This window comes from Mirounga angustirostris, unplaced genomic scaffold (genome assembly GCF_029215605.1).
Source record: "Mirounga angustirostris isolate CCGP_5_RB_7025 unplaced genomic scaffold, mMirAng1.0.hap1 SCAF_7, whole genome shotgun sequence".
Taxonomy (NCBI): domain Eukaryota; kingdom Metazoa; phylum Chordata; class Mammalia; order Carnivora; family Phocidae; genus Mirounga; species Mirounga angustirostris.
In genome coordinates, this window is record NW_026991715.1 from 62,668,814 (window position 1) to 62,680,905 (window position 12,092).

General features: G+C 41.4%; 1 long non-coding RNA gene across 2 annotated transcripts in view; it reads left to right on the forward strand.

Annotated features, from left to right (window-relative positions):
* LOC129046438 (uncharacterized) overlaps positions 1-12,092 on the forward strand; it is a 142,778-nt gene that overhangs the window by 60,892 nt on the left and 69,794 nt on the right. For both annotated transcript variants that reach the window (XR_008507736.1, XR_010413110.1), the window contains exon 3: positions 8,650-8,778. This is a non-coding gene — a long non-coding RNA (uncharacterized LOC129046438). The remainder of the gene's footprint in view (positions 1-8,649; positions 8,779-12,092) is intronic.

Sequence of the window (12,092 nt, forward strand, 5' to 3'; positions counted from 1 at the left end):
GGATAGGAAGTATTGAGGAACTGCAGGTTGCAGTTTTAAATGGGATGTCCAGGCAAGATTGGTGACATCTGAGTGAAGATCTGAATGGGATGGAATGTCAAGTCCTATTTATTTATCTTGAATTGCAGTGTGGCCAGAGCAACAGCAAGTGCAAAGGTCTGAAGGACAGTGAGGAGTCTGCGTAGCTAGAGTGGAGTGACAGGGGAGGTTGGTAAGGGTTGAGATACATTTCTTGGAACTCTTACCTACTTATTGCTAGGTGGGATTAAAATAAGGATTATTGATTTGTGAATGTTCCCATTCTTTTCCTCCTCCCTTCCATATCTCCTGGTCCTTCACTTGCAGGGAAGACACATTCTTGGTCTCCCTGGTCCAAAGGGAGAGAAGAGAGTCACCTGGGGCAGAGGCAGAAGGAGTACTTTAGGGCAGAGTATTTGAGGAGGGCATCTTCAAAGCACAGGGGTAGTGAATTGGGAAAGACGATGAAAAGAGATCTAATATATAATTCTGTGGGTCCATCCTTTCCATGGTGTTTGACACTAATTAGTAAATAAGTAAAGGGCATGAGTTATTTTGAAATTACTTTGAACTGTGAATTTACTTTGAATTTATGAACTATATATTCTAATACACCATTTGGGACCTGAGATTCGTGGGCCTTTTTTCAGGGCAGATTCCTACAAGCCAAATTGCTGAGCCAACAGGAACACTTTAAATTTTGATACACAGTAACAGATGTCCCCTCCCCCCCCCACTACCCAGAACAGTTTTGTTATTTTATACCCCAAACAACTTGTTATCCACAAGTTCATCATGCTGAGTATTGGCACTCTTAATGTTTATCAATATGATATGGGAAGAATGATTTCTCAACAATATTTGTAAAATATGCATCTTGGAAATAGGAGGGTAAATGTCATTTCCTATATTTGTTGGCCACTTGTATTTCCTTCTTGGTGAATTGTCTGTCCATATCCTTTGCCCTGTTTTCTTTTGGAATACTCATCTTTCCTTATGAAATTGGTAGAACCATGTGTATTTTCAGGGTATTTTGCTTTTGCCCCTAAAACAGGTAGGTTTCGCACTGTATTGTTAGGGGTTCTTGAGTGTGTGCCACAGAAAGTAACTGGTTTATTCCAGCAAAAAACCCCAATGTTTTGAAAGGGCATTTGGTAGATCACAGAATCATGGGAAAAGCTAAGAAATTGGACTCTGAAAATAGAGCTGCACCAAGGGAGATGGGATAAACAGCAGCCCAAACCACACTGGGGAACTGCCTGGTGAGGACCCTGCTGATACTGACATGAGATGTTGAAAGCCACTCTGAGCTCCTCTGGCCTCACTGGCCCTAGACGCTTGCTGCTACTCCCACCAAAATGGGCTGTCCTGTATCCCGGATTCAGAGTCCTGGGCCAGAGTGTCTGCTTGCTGATCCTTTGTCACAGCCTGCATCCTAGTTGCCTGGGAGCTGAAAAGGTGAATATGGGGACTTTGCATCTCCTGCAGTGGAAAGTAGACCCTAGTTTAATCTAGAGTCATAGAGTGGAGAATTCTGCTAACATAGGAAGGGGAAGTCAGAGGCTGGGCAGAGAGAGAGGGAGAGAGAAACCCTTATAACTTGCTTGTTTAACTTTTAATTTTTTTATAGTGCTCTTAGCTTTACAGGGAATTTAAATTTTTTGGTGAATATAATCTAAAAATATCTTCTTTTATGATTTCCAATCTTAACAACTCTGCCATGATCTTTACCCTCTCTACCTTCCTGCAACCTCCCTGCTGAATGAACTAGGCCTGCATTTTTTTTCTTTTTAAGGACTTTCTGTGCTTTTACCAAGGGCTTTGCAGACTATCCTTTGAGTTTTTAGGCAGCTCTGATGTCCCAGGTCTTCCTCTCATGTCAGTGATGTGCTTGACCCTGAGACATGTGTGGTCCTGCTCTGGAGGCTAATTATCTTAGGTGGTGGCCCTTTCACCCTCTAGGTTGGGAATCTATTACCTCTCAAAATGTTTAACATTCTGCCTTTTAGACAGGGGAATTTTTTTGACCTGTTCATCAGATATGTGCTTTCATGACTCAGGAGTCCCCTAACTCTCCTAGTCTCCTACTGCTTTAGATATATTTTATTGCTCAGTTAGTTTCAATTGGCCTAGCAAAACGTCATGGGATACTTGACATTTTGATATCTTAGGTATTAAATTGAAAAGCATCTAGTGGATCATTTTCATGCAGCAATCCTAAGTTCCCCTTTCCTACTCAGAGGGAATATGGTACAGTCTTCAGGACATCTTGAATATTTTCGTTATTCATCTTTGAGGGGCTTAGTCATCTTTGCTCTTCTTGTCTACATGGCTAGAAACCTGTCCACACATGTTGGACAGACGAGTAACCTTAACATATGCTAATACAGAGAAGCTTTTGGAAGATTCTCTGCTCACTCGGTATATCTTAAGAAAGCTCAAATGCTGCCTCCCTATAATGACTCTCTCCAGACTCAGCTGTGGAAGGAGGGAGAAGAATTAGCAGGTTTGAAAATGATGTGGCCACTCTCTTTCACAGCCAGGGCACTCCTTGCAGAAACTGCCCCAGCATGGCACATCAGGAACGGAACTTGAGGGGTGCCTGGATGGCTCAGTCGGTAAAGTGTCTGCCTTCAGCTCAGGTCATGATCTCAGGGTCCTGGGATCGAGCCCCACCTGGGGCTCCCTACTCAGTGGGGCATCTGCTTCTCCCTCTCCCTCTGCCCCTTCCTCCTGCTTGTGCGTGCTCTCTCTCTGTCTCTCTGTCTCAAATAAATAAATAAAATATTTTTTGAAAAGAAAAGAAAAGAAAAAGGAATGGAGCCCTTATAGTTGGAGCTATGCCTGTGGGAGCTTGAGCCCAGATGTGAGAGATCCAATATAGATGAGCAGAGGCTTGGAGACCAAAGTCCCTGTGGATGATGGAGGGAACCCTGACAGAAAGGTGGCATCTGGAATGTTTGGAGACAGGCTTTAGGTAGCATCTCAAGCAGGGATCCAGAGAAGAGAGGCCTAAAATTGGGTGGAAGGAGCAGGGCTACTGGATTGAGACCCCAGGGGTTTGTGGTGAGGACCTAAGACCCCAGGCAGCTCATCACCACAGCACTGAGACAGATAGAACATATTGGGTCTTGATCTTTGTAATGGGAGAGCAAGCCAGGGGCTGGGACAGAGGAATAAAAGAGAAGCTTGTTAGGGAGGAAGTGATTAAGGGCATGGCTTGTACAGCCAGCCTGCTTGGTTTCAAATTTCCCTTCTGTCACTCACTACCTATATGACTTTGCTCAAGTTAACTTAGTGTCTCTGTGCCACAGTGTCCTTATCTGCAAAATGAGAGTAATAACAATGCCTACCTCATAGGGCTTTTGTGAGAAGCGAATGAATTATTATGTGTAACGTGCTTAGAACAGGGCTAGCACAGACTAGGTGTTAAAAAAGTTAATTGTTGTCATTATTATTACTAGAACTGGCACAAATAATCAAAGCAGAAGAATCAACAGGGTGGTCTTGATGTGAAATCACCCAAGTTATCCTTATTCTTCAGTTCCCTCTGACTAGGAATGATTGGTCACAGATCTGGGGTGAGGCTAAGCTTCCAGATAGGGGTCATGGGGTGGAAAAGAGCAGCAGAGAAAAGGAGCCAGGCAATTTCTTCCAAGTACAGTTGGGAGAATGACTTTTTTTGGAGGATGGAGTGGGGATGGGGGGCAAACTCTGATACATGGTCATTGTGGCCTATAACCAGTCCAGAATCTCTGGGCTCCCCGGGGCCCATGCTAGAGATGTGAATAGTGAGAAAGGAGTCTGGAAGTTTCTCTGCTCTCCTGGGGACTCTGCTCTAGGCTGGTTCTCTAAACCTCCAGGGTGTACAGTGGCCACAGAGAGGGCATGCACCTCTGGCCTTATGCTGGCTCTCTTCTGGAACTTAAAGCATTAAAATGTACAGACCCTATTTCACAAGTCATGCCCTCTTGGTTCCCTCTCGCACACATGCAGACAAAAGAGGACTTTAAAAAAGGGTTTATTTACAAAAATAATAACGGCTGCCATTGTTGGAGAGTTTAATCATGTGCCAAGGCACCGTGTATCTACCTGAGTGCCACATATTGAGTGAGTACCTCATTTAATCCTCATAACAACTCTGTTGGGTGTGTCTCATTATTGTCCCCATTTTGCAGATGAGGAAACAGGCCCCAGAGGGTTAAGTAACTTGCTGGAGTCAAATAGTCAGCAAATGGTAGAGCCAGAATTCCAGATCGAGTGGTTCACTGTTCCAGCCTGAGCTTTTAATGAGAAGAGAGATGAAGAATGCTTTGGAGTTGCTATCTGAAAGGAATTACAGCATTTTTGACAGAAGTGAAATGTGTGCTCTTTGCTCCCTTCCTTGGTGAGCTGACACCAACCTGAGACATTTGCTCCCCTCCCTGGGCAGCATCTGTTTTATTTCTCCAAGGACAGCAATTCACTCTGTGGAGACTCTGTGAGAGGCCAAAGTTCCTTATAGCTTCTCAGATCACAAAACCCTTTTCAACAAGATCCCTCAGGCCCGGGCCCCTAAAAACCATGTAATAAATTTATCATCAAAATAATCTCACTTCGTCCCTCTGAGACCATTATGCCACAAACAAAGGTAACATGATATCCCAATAAATATTTCTCCTGTGAAGTCATTAGGGTTTTTATCCCCTCTACACAAAACTGTATTCTTCAAATTTAATATAATTTCATAGTTACCCTAAATCATTCATGGGTATATATACAACATTCGATAGTTCCACATCCTGTCATTTGAATAAGAATGATTATTAAAGTTCAGGCTGAGACTAAAATGCAAAAGCATTTTACTGTTTTTATTATTAAAAATGCAGTAATGAAATATTTTAAAACGTTATAGTAATTATCTTTTCATTGCACAAACCTGCATTGTCAACTATGTCACATTAAAATGTTAAATCACTATTTTAATATCAAATTACAGAAAGAGATAGAAAGAAACTGCTGAAATTCGTCTTCTGTGCAGTGTATTTCTCTCAGCATTTTAGTACATGTGGTTTGTCATGGTTGAGAGGTGCTGCATTATACAGGAAACACCACAGATTTTGGAGTTCCCAGAGTTGAAATAATGAGGAGTTATAGGAAATGTGTATTTTTTCATCACTTTAAAAAATTGGGATAATTAGCTATTTTTCTGGGTTCCCAAACCCAAGCCTGCAGGACATCACGGGCAAGTGAGCAAATCCTGAACAGCTGGGCTTGCAAAAATGAAATGAATCACAGAAGTCATTCCGTAGATTGTGTGCTTTGGGCATCAACGTTGTGGTCTTCTCGAGTCCTGCTGGGCCACCTGCATTGGGTTCTCACCAGCAGAGGTAACAGTAGAACAGTGGGGCAGCTCTTGTTGCCCTGGGACAAGTGTTAATGAGGAAAAAACATGGAGATGAGAGATACTGCATTCAGGCTCTTGCCTCTCAATGAATCCTGCTTCGTTCTCACAATATTATCTATAAAACCGCACTACATGTCTTGATCACACTGGATATAATCATTACACAGAGGACTTTGACCTGAGACTTTGTCCCATTAGGTGATTAAAAAACAAAAAAGTACATTTTTAATAGATTTCATGAGGAGCTAATTGTGTATGGCTCCCATGGCTTATAGGAAACTACCAGACGAGGTCCATACTGGGTCAGTAACTCACTTTTATGCCCTTTGAATCACATGGTCTTATTATCTATGCAGGTTTTAAAAATGAGCTTGTTATCAAAACTGAAAAAAGTCATCTGAATAGTACCAACAGGTTGTATTATAAACGAATTACACTGTTAATGGGGATTGCCATTCAGAAGCTACTTATCTAATGGGTGGTTAGTAAATACTTCGCTAATTGATTTATACTGGTGTTATTCACATTAATACATCAAATCAGCCCTAAGGGATGCTATAAATTGAGAGCTTATAACTTAAAAGAAATCTCCTTTATTAAAATCAAAGGAAGTAACTCCTTTTACCTGTCCCCTCCCCCCACATTAGCATTTTTTTTTGGTCCCTGGATATCTCAGGTTTGATTCCTCAGGAGACAGAGATGAAAATAAGTGTTCAAGAATTTTATCAGGATGTGCTTTGGAAAACAACACCTGTAAGTGGGTGAGGAAAGCAAGATCGGACAGAAGGTGAAGTTCAGTTGTGATGCTGTTGCAACAAGGCTGCAGCCAATCCCACCGAAGTCTGAATGTGGATTGCCCCTCAGAGAGGTCCCCAAATTGAGGCAAGGGAGCTAGGACTTGGTACCCCCTCATCAGCCAGTCATGGGATGTGGGCTACCCCTGCAGAAAGAAACATAACATTGGGCAAGACAGTTTTGGCTAAGGGCCATTTCTAGAAAGGGACTCAGCTCTGAGTCGTGGACAGGTAATGACCCTAATAGCTGGGAGAATGAGTGCCTGGGTCCTGAAGGTGGAATTTGGGTGGCACACAATAGAGCTGTTACACTGGATTATACCACAAATTCGCCACGTGGGAGCTAAACTCAGCCTCTTCTTAACAAGTTAAATTTTCCTTCTGACTTTCCTCTCTTTGTAATCAGCATCACCATTTTTCCTTACCCAAGGTAGTAGAGTAGAAATCTGAAGATTTCTAAAAATTGCCTTGGGCGATTTTTAACAGTCTGTCACATTTAATTTCCAGCATATTTATCCTTTTAAACAATTTTAAATAATTCACTACAAAATGAAATCTGGCATAAGTCCTATCTGTCTTTTACTCCCTGAATTAACTGAAGAAGCCAAGACAACAGATTTCTAGGCAGTTTGGAAACTGGTGATATAACTAAGGAATGGGGAGGTGCTGTCTCTTTTTCCTCTTTTAGAGAAGAAAGCTTAAGTCAGTGGTCAGGCAAATAAATAGTCAACTATTTTCTGGAAGTGCAACTCTGTTTACAAGAATGCAAATGAATGACCTTGAAAAAAACCGTTGTTATTTTATTTTTAAAAAATTGTGTTAACATGAGCTAGATGTTTTCAGAGATTGAGATTTAAAAAAAAAAATCTAGCTAGTAATTGTGGGTACAATCCCACCTTCCACTAGAATAACTACGCTGTCAAAGACCTAGCTGCCACTCCAAACACTGTCCTCGAAGTACTTGCAGGAAAACACAGGGGATATTAAATTATCATGTAATTAAATTAAATTATCACTTCACAATCCCACCAATAAGGCTGAGATGGCACTTCTGTTATGAATCCTTGCTTGCAAATCCTTTTACTCTGGGATGAGAACTCCTTCCTGGCAGAAGCAGTTTCGGCTTAAAGGTGAAATTGTAGATTAGATGATTGTACAAGAGTTATTGCACCCAGAGGATACGAAGGACAAAAATTAAAATTCATTTGCTATTAATACTTATGATCTTTGGTGTTCAAATAATTATACTTACCCAAAACATGGGTTTGTATTTTACATATTGATAAGTTCATGTTCTAAATATCAAACTGTTTTAGAATAATTTTTTGGTTAAGTAGTAAGTGGGGACATTTTAATATTAGGAACTTCAAGATATGCAAACAAATATCTATTTCTAAATGAAGAGGCCAGAAATCATTACTGATGGTTTGAAGCAAGAGCAGTGGGGGCCACCAGTATTTGTCTCCTCCACACTTACTGGATGCACAGCATTTATAAGATACCCTAAAGATGTTCATGGTGCAGAAAAAAACATGAGCTCAGATTTCTAACAATATAAAAAGGAAAACTGGGCAAGAAGACACTTAGGACTCAAGTTTTCTTCTTTAAGCCCATGAGGTTTCTTAAGCAAATGCTTTTAGATGCATAAAGAAGATGAGGTTTCTCCAAGAAACCACCCCTAAGGGGCGCCTGGGTGGCTCAGTGGGTTAAGCATCTGCCTTCAGCTCAGGTCATGATCCTGAGGTCCTGGGACTGACCCTGGGTACGTGGTCCCTGCTCAGCTGGGAGCCTGCTTTGCTTCTCCCCCTCCTTCTACCATTCCTCCTGCTCGTGCTCTCTGGCTCTATCTCTCGGTCTAATAAATAAATAAAATCTTAAAAAAAGAAAGAAAGAAAGAAAAGAAACCACCGCTAACGTCTTTGGGTCCGCAATGAGCCTGTGTAGCTGACACAAAGAAGTGCCCCCGAGTATACTTCAGATGTATGTGTTTGTGCCTGCACAGGAAAGTGCACATTCTCATTGCAGGAGTACCTTGCCGTGAATGAGCCATATAAGAGAACCCTATAGAATGTTTCTATCTGCCCTTATCCTTCAGATTCTTCTTGGGATCTCTTTGGATGCCCCAGATGGCAATGAATAGATGCATAGTAGTAGCATAGTGGATAGTGGCACCACAGAGTGGACACATAGAGGCCCTGCTGAAATACGCGTGGTGATGATAGGACAACATTTTGGGACCCAACAGGCTTCACTCGGGAATGCTTTGGATAAACCATCTGAACAAGGGACTGTTGAAAGGGTGGCATAAAGCAGAAATCCTCAAACTTTAGCCAGCTTCAGAATCACGTAAGGGCTTGTTAAAACACAGACTCCTGGACCCCACCCCTGGAGTTTCTGATTTGGCATGTCTGGGATGAAGCCTAAAAATTTGCATTTCTAACTAATTCCCAGGTGCTGCTGCTGGTCCATGGATCACACATTGAGAGCTTGAAAGAAAAGAGAGCTTCCACTGTTCTCTTCTGAGGTCCTCAATTCATTCAAGTTGCTGGGCCTTGTGGTGAGGATGACTGTAAGGTGAAGGTGAGTGAATGTCTTCAGGTAATGAAGATGAACCAGCGATCTGGGATGGGGCAGGGAACGTGGAGTAGGTCTGCACGAAGACCTTGGGAAATGAGACAAAGAGCAATTTGCTCTTCTCCTTCTTTGTAAATGGTATAGTAAAGTTGTATAGCTACACCTCTTTTCATAGATGTGGTTTGTTTTGTCTGCACAGAAGAGTCTTCCTGTTCCCTGGCCGAACTACTCTTCCCCGACTCCAATCATTTATTCCTGGTGGGCTTAGAATCAGGTGTTATGTTCTTGGGCCCCAACTGTGGGTGCGTGACCTTCTTCCCTTGGCAAACATTCCTGTGGCACATCTTTCATCTTCTCGCCCTCACCTTGGTTTGTAGTTTGTTTCTCTCTTAGGGTGGTTTTAGTTGGGTTTCTGTCACTTGCAAAGGAGAGGATCCTGACTATTATCCCTCCTAATTAAACCATCAAGGACAGAGGTGGAAAAAAGAAGCCACTGAAGGGTGTTGGTGATAAGATGCTTATATGGACTGCCAGGTTTTTGCGGGTACAAGGAACAGAGCCTCACTAAGGTCTCCCTAAGAAAAAGTCCAAGGATACATATGCAGAGACTGTAAGTGGAAAAACTGGGACAGGTTTAGGGCCAGCCACTCTTTAGGTCTCTCTCTTCTGGCCTCTGCTGCATGGCATCTCTGCTCCTCAGAGTGTCTGTTCCATTCTGCCTTTACTCCTATGGATCAGTACTCCCCCAGTTTTCCAGTTCAGATCCCAGGAGGTCAGCTAATGACACTGCTATTCTTATTGTGCTGAGTGCTTTGTTTCTGGCCACTTGTGGGTGGCCAGCTAACCTCTTTGGACGAGGCACAATCTCTAGTCCCAGCAGAGCCCTGCCTTGAGCCATAATAACAAAAGCTGAGGAATTTAGAAGGAGGCAGATGTTCCATTTTGTCCATTGTAAGAGATGTGTGTTCCAGAACAGTAGGAAAGAAGAGTCATGATATGAAACATCAAGCAAATACTAAATAAACACACCTGCAACAGACATATTAAAGTGCACCAAAGAGGTGGATATGGAGAAGATATAGAGCAAGGAATTGCTGAAGTGATCTGGGTCCGAGCCAAGGGCTTCAGGTCCTACAAAAAGCAAGACCAGGGTGGACACTTTTAAACTCAGAAGGTTGAGACTGCTCACAGCCACAGCAAAGCCTCTGGCCTCTACTTGGCTTGACGTCTACTCTTTGACTGGTCGAAACTGGGGATAGTCATCACATATTCTACCTTTTCCGTCTCTCTAGAACCCTGGGGGCGGGTCACACAGACCTAGAATGGGACCCTCATAATTGACCTTGGGTAAGTTTCTTAGCTTCAGAAACCTAGTTTCATCTAAAGATGACATTATCTGCTTTCAGAGGGTTGCTGTGAAGAGCAAATAAGACAATGCCTGTCAAACACTTAGCCTGGTCACAGGCACATAGTGTTCATTGAATGCTAGTTATCATGGCTATATCATCTTCATCATCATTATCTTCATTTCCATTATGATACTTTCAAGGTGAGTGAGTGTAATATGACTCCAGGGATACATTTGTGAACAAAGCTTATCTCTCTACCTGTTTGCTGATACTAGTCATTTCTCTAACAAACATCTCCCACTTACAAGGAAAATTAAAATCCAGATATATTTAAACCATACAGTTGTATGTCCGAAGTCAATACTAGTTTATCCAACTTAGAAGATTTTTTAAGAAGATTTTTATTTTAAAAAAGAAAGAGGAAGGAGGAAAGGGAGGAAAGAGTGCAGGGAAGGAAGGAGGGAGGAAGGGAAGTCAGAAGGACTTACTTGTAAGAGTCTTCTTCCCCTTGTAAGATTGTCATCTTCATCATGAGGTGAATTCCTATTGTCAATTGAGGTATCAGTGCAACAACATCAAAAAACAACCAGAAAAAGATACCTGAAAATCTTTTCATTTTGTAATACAGACTATCTGGTGTCTTATGTAAGATATATGCCTTATGAAATATAGTGTAAAATCATATTGTACACAGACCTTCTATAAGATACTGTAAAATCATTCCTTTGGTCCAACATGCCTTCAGCGTTATCAAAAGTTTACTTGAAAAATATATGAAGAGGTTGGGAGGGTGTGGTAAAATGTAACCTTCAAGTTTAAAATTTAATTTTACATACTGCCATGCTGTCTCATTAAATATGCAGGAAAGGGAAGAGTAGTATTCTTCAGACTTAAAAAAATTAATCCATGTTTCTTGGCATGGACAACCATGTTATATTTAAAACATACATATATAATGTGAGACCCTTTATTAAAAGTCATGAAATCTATCTTATTCACTTTGTAACTTACACTAACTGGAAGTTGATCAAAGAAAACTACTTCCATTTTTATTACATTGTTACTATTTTTATGGAGAAAATGTAAAATGTATGATAAAAATCCAATATACAGTAATTGAAATATACAGTCTGACCTCACATTGTTCTGATAAATCTGTTCATTTCTGGCCATTTTCAGTGTTGCTATAGTGAACAGTGTTGACAAGTGGATGAAAAAAAGCTTATAAATGGAATTCTGATCATAGATAAGACTGAACATAAACTGTCTCCCCACATTTCTGCATGTTAGGAGGCCCGGCTTGTGCCCCAGATGGCCATCTCCCAATAATACATAAAACATTTCTTGCTCGAGCTCGGCACACGTTGAACGCACAGGTCATTTGAACAGAACAATAATTCAATTCACTTAATAATGACCTCACGGGGAGCAAACACAGACCCAGGATGATGCTGTTAGAAGAACAAAATCGTATTAGAGTTTTAAAAATGAAATTCTTAAAAAGCCGCCATGCTCTCTTGTCAAAATAGCACTTAAATGTATTCAGTGTTTAGCGACCAGGCAGGCTCGCCGAGTTTATTTTAGTCTCTTGAATTTTACTGCTGTGTTTCTGTGCCATGTTTCTTCAGTTTTCATGCTAGTAGCTTTCCTGGGAAGGTCAGTGGTGCCTACTGAACCCTCTATTGGCTTATTGGCTGAGCTCATTGATGAAGAAGCCTGGAGTTCATCACTTTTTCTTTTCTTCTGGCTGAGATGGTAGTCAATGAGGAATGATTGCAGAAAGTTTCAGAAGGACACATGGGGATCATTTAATCAGACCAATAAAATAAGCTATTTATGTATGTAACAGTTATAATAGCCTCAACCAACAAAGCAGTATCTCTCTAGAATAATTTTTAGGTTTAAAGCTAATTTTATTTCTAGCTTAAAATTCAGGATTCCCTTCTTTGGCAGAAACGAATGAACTCAGCC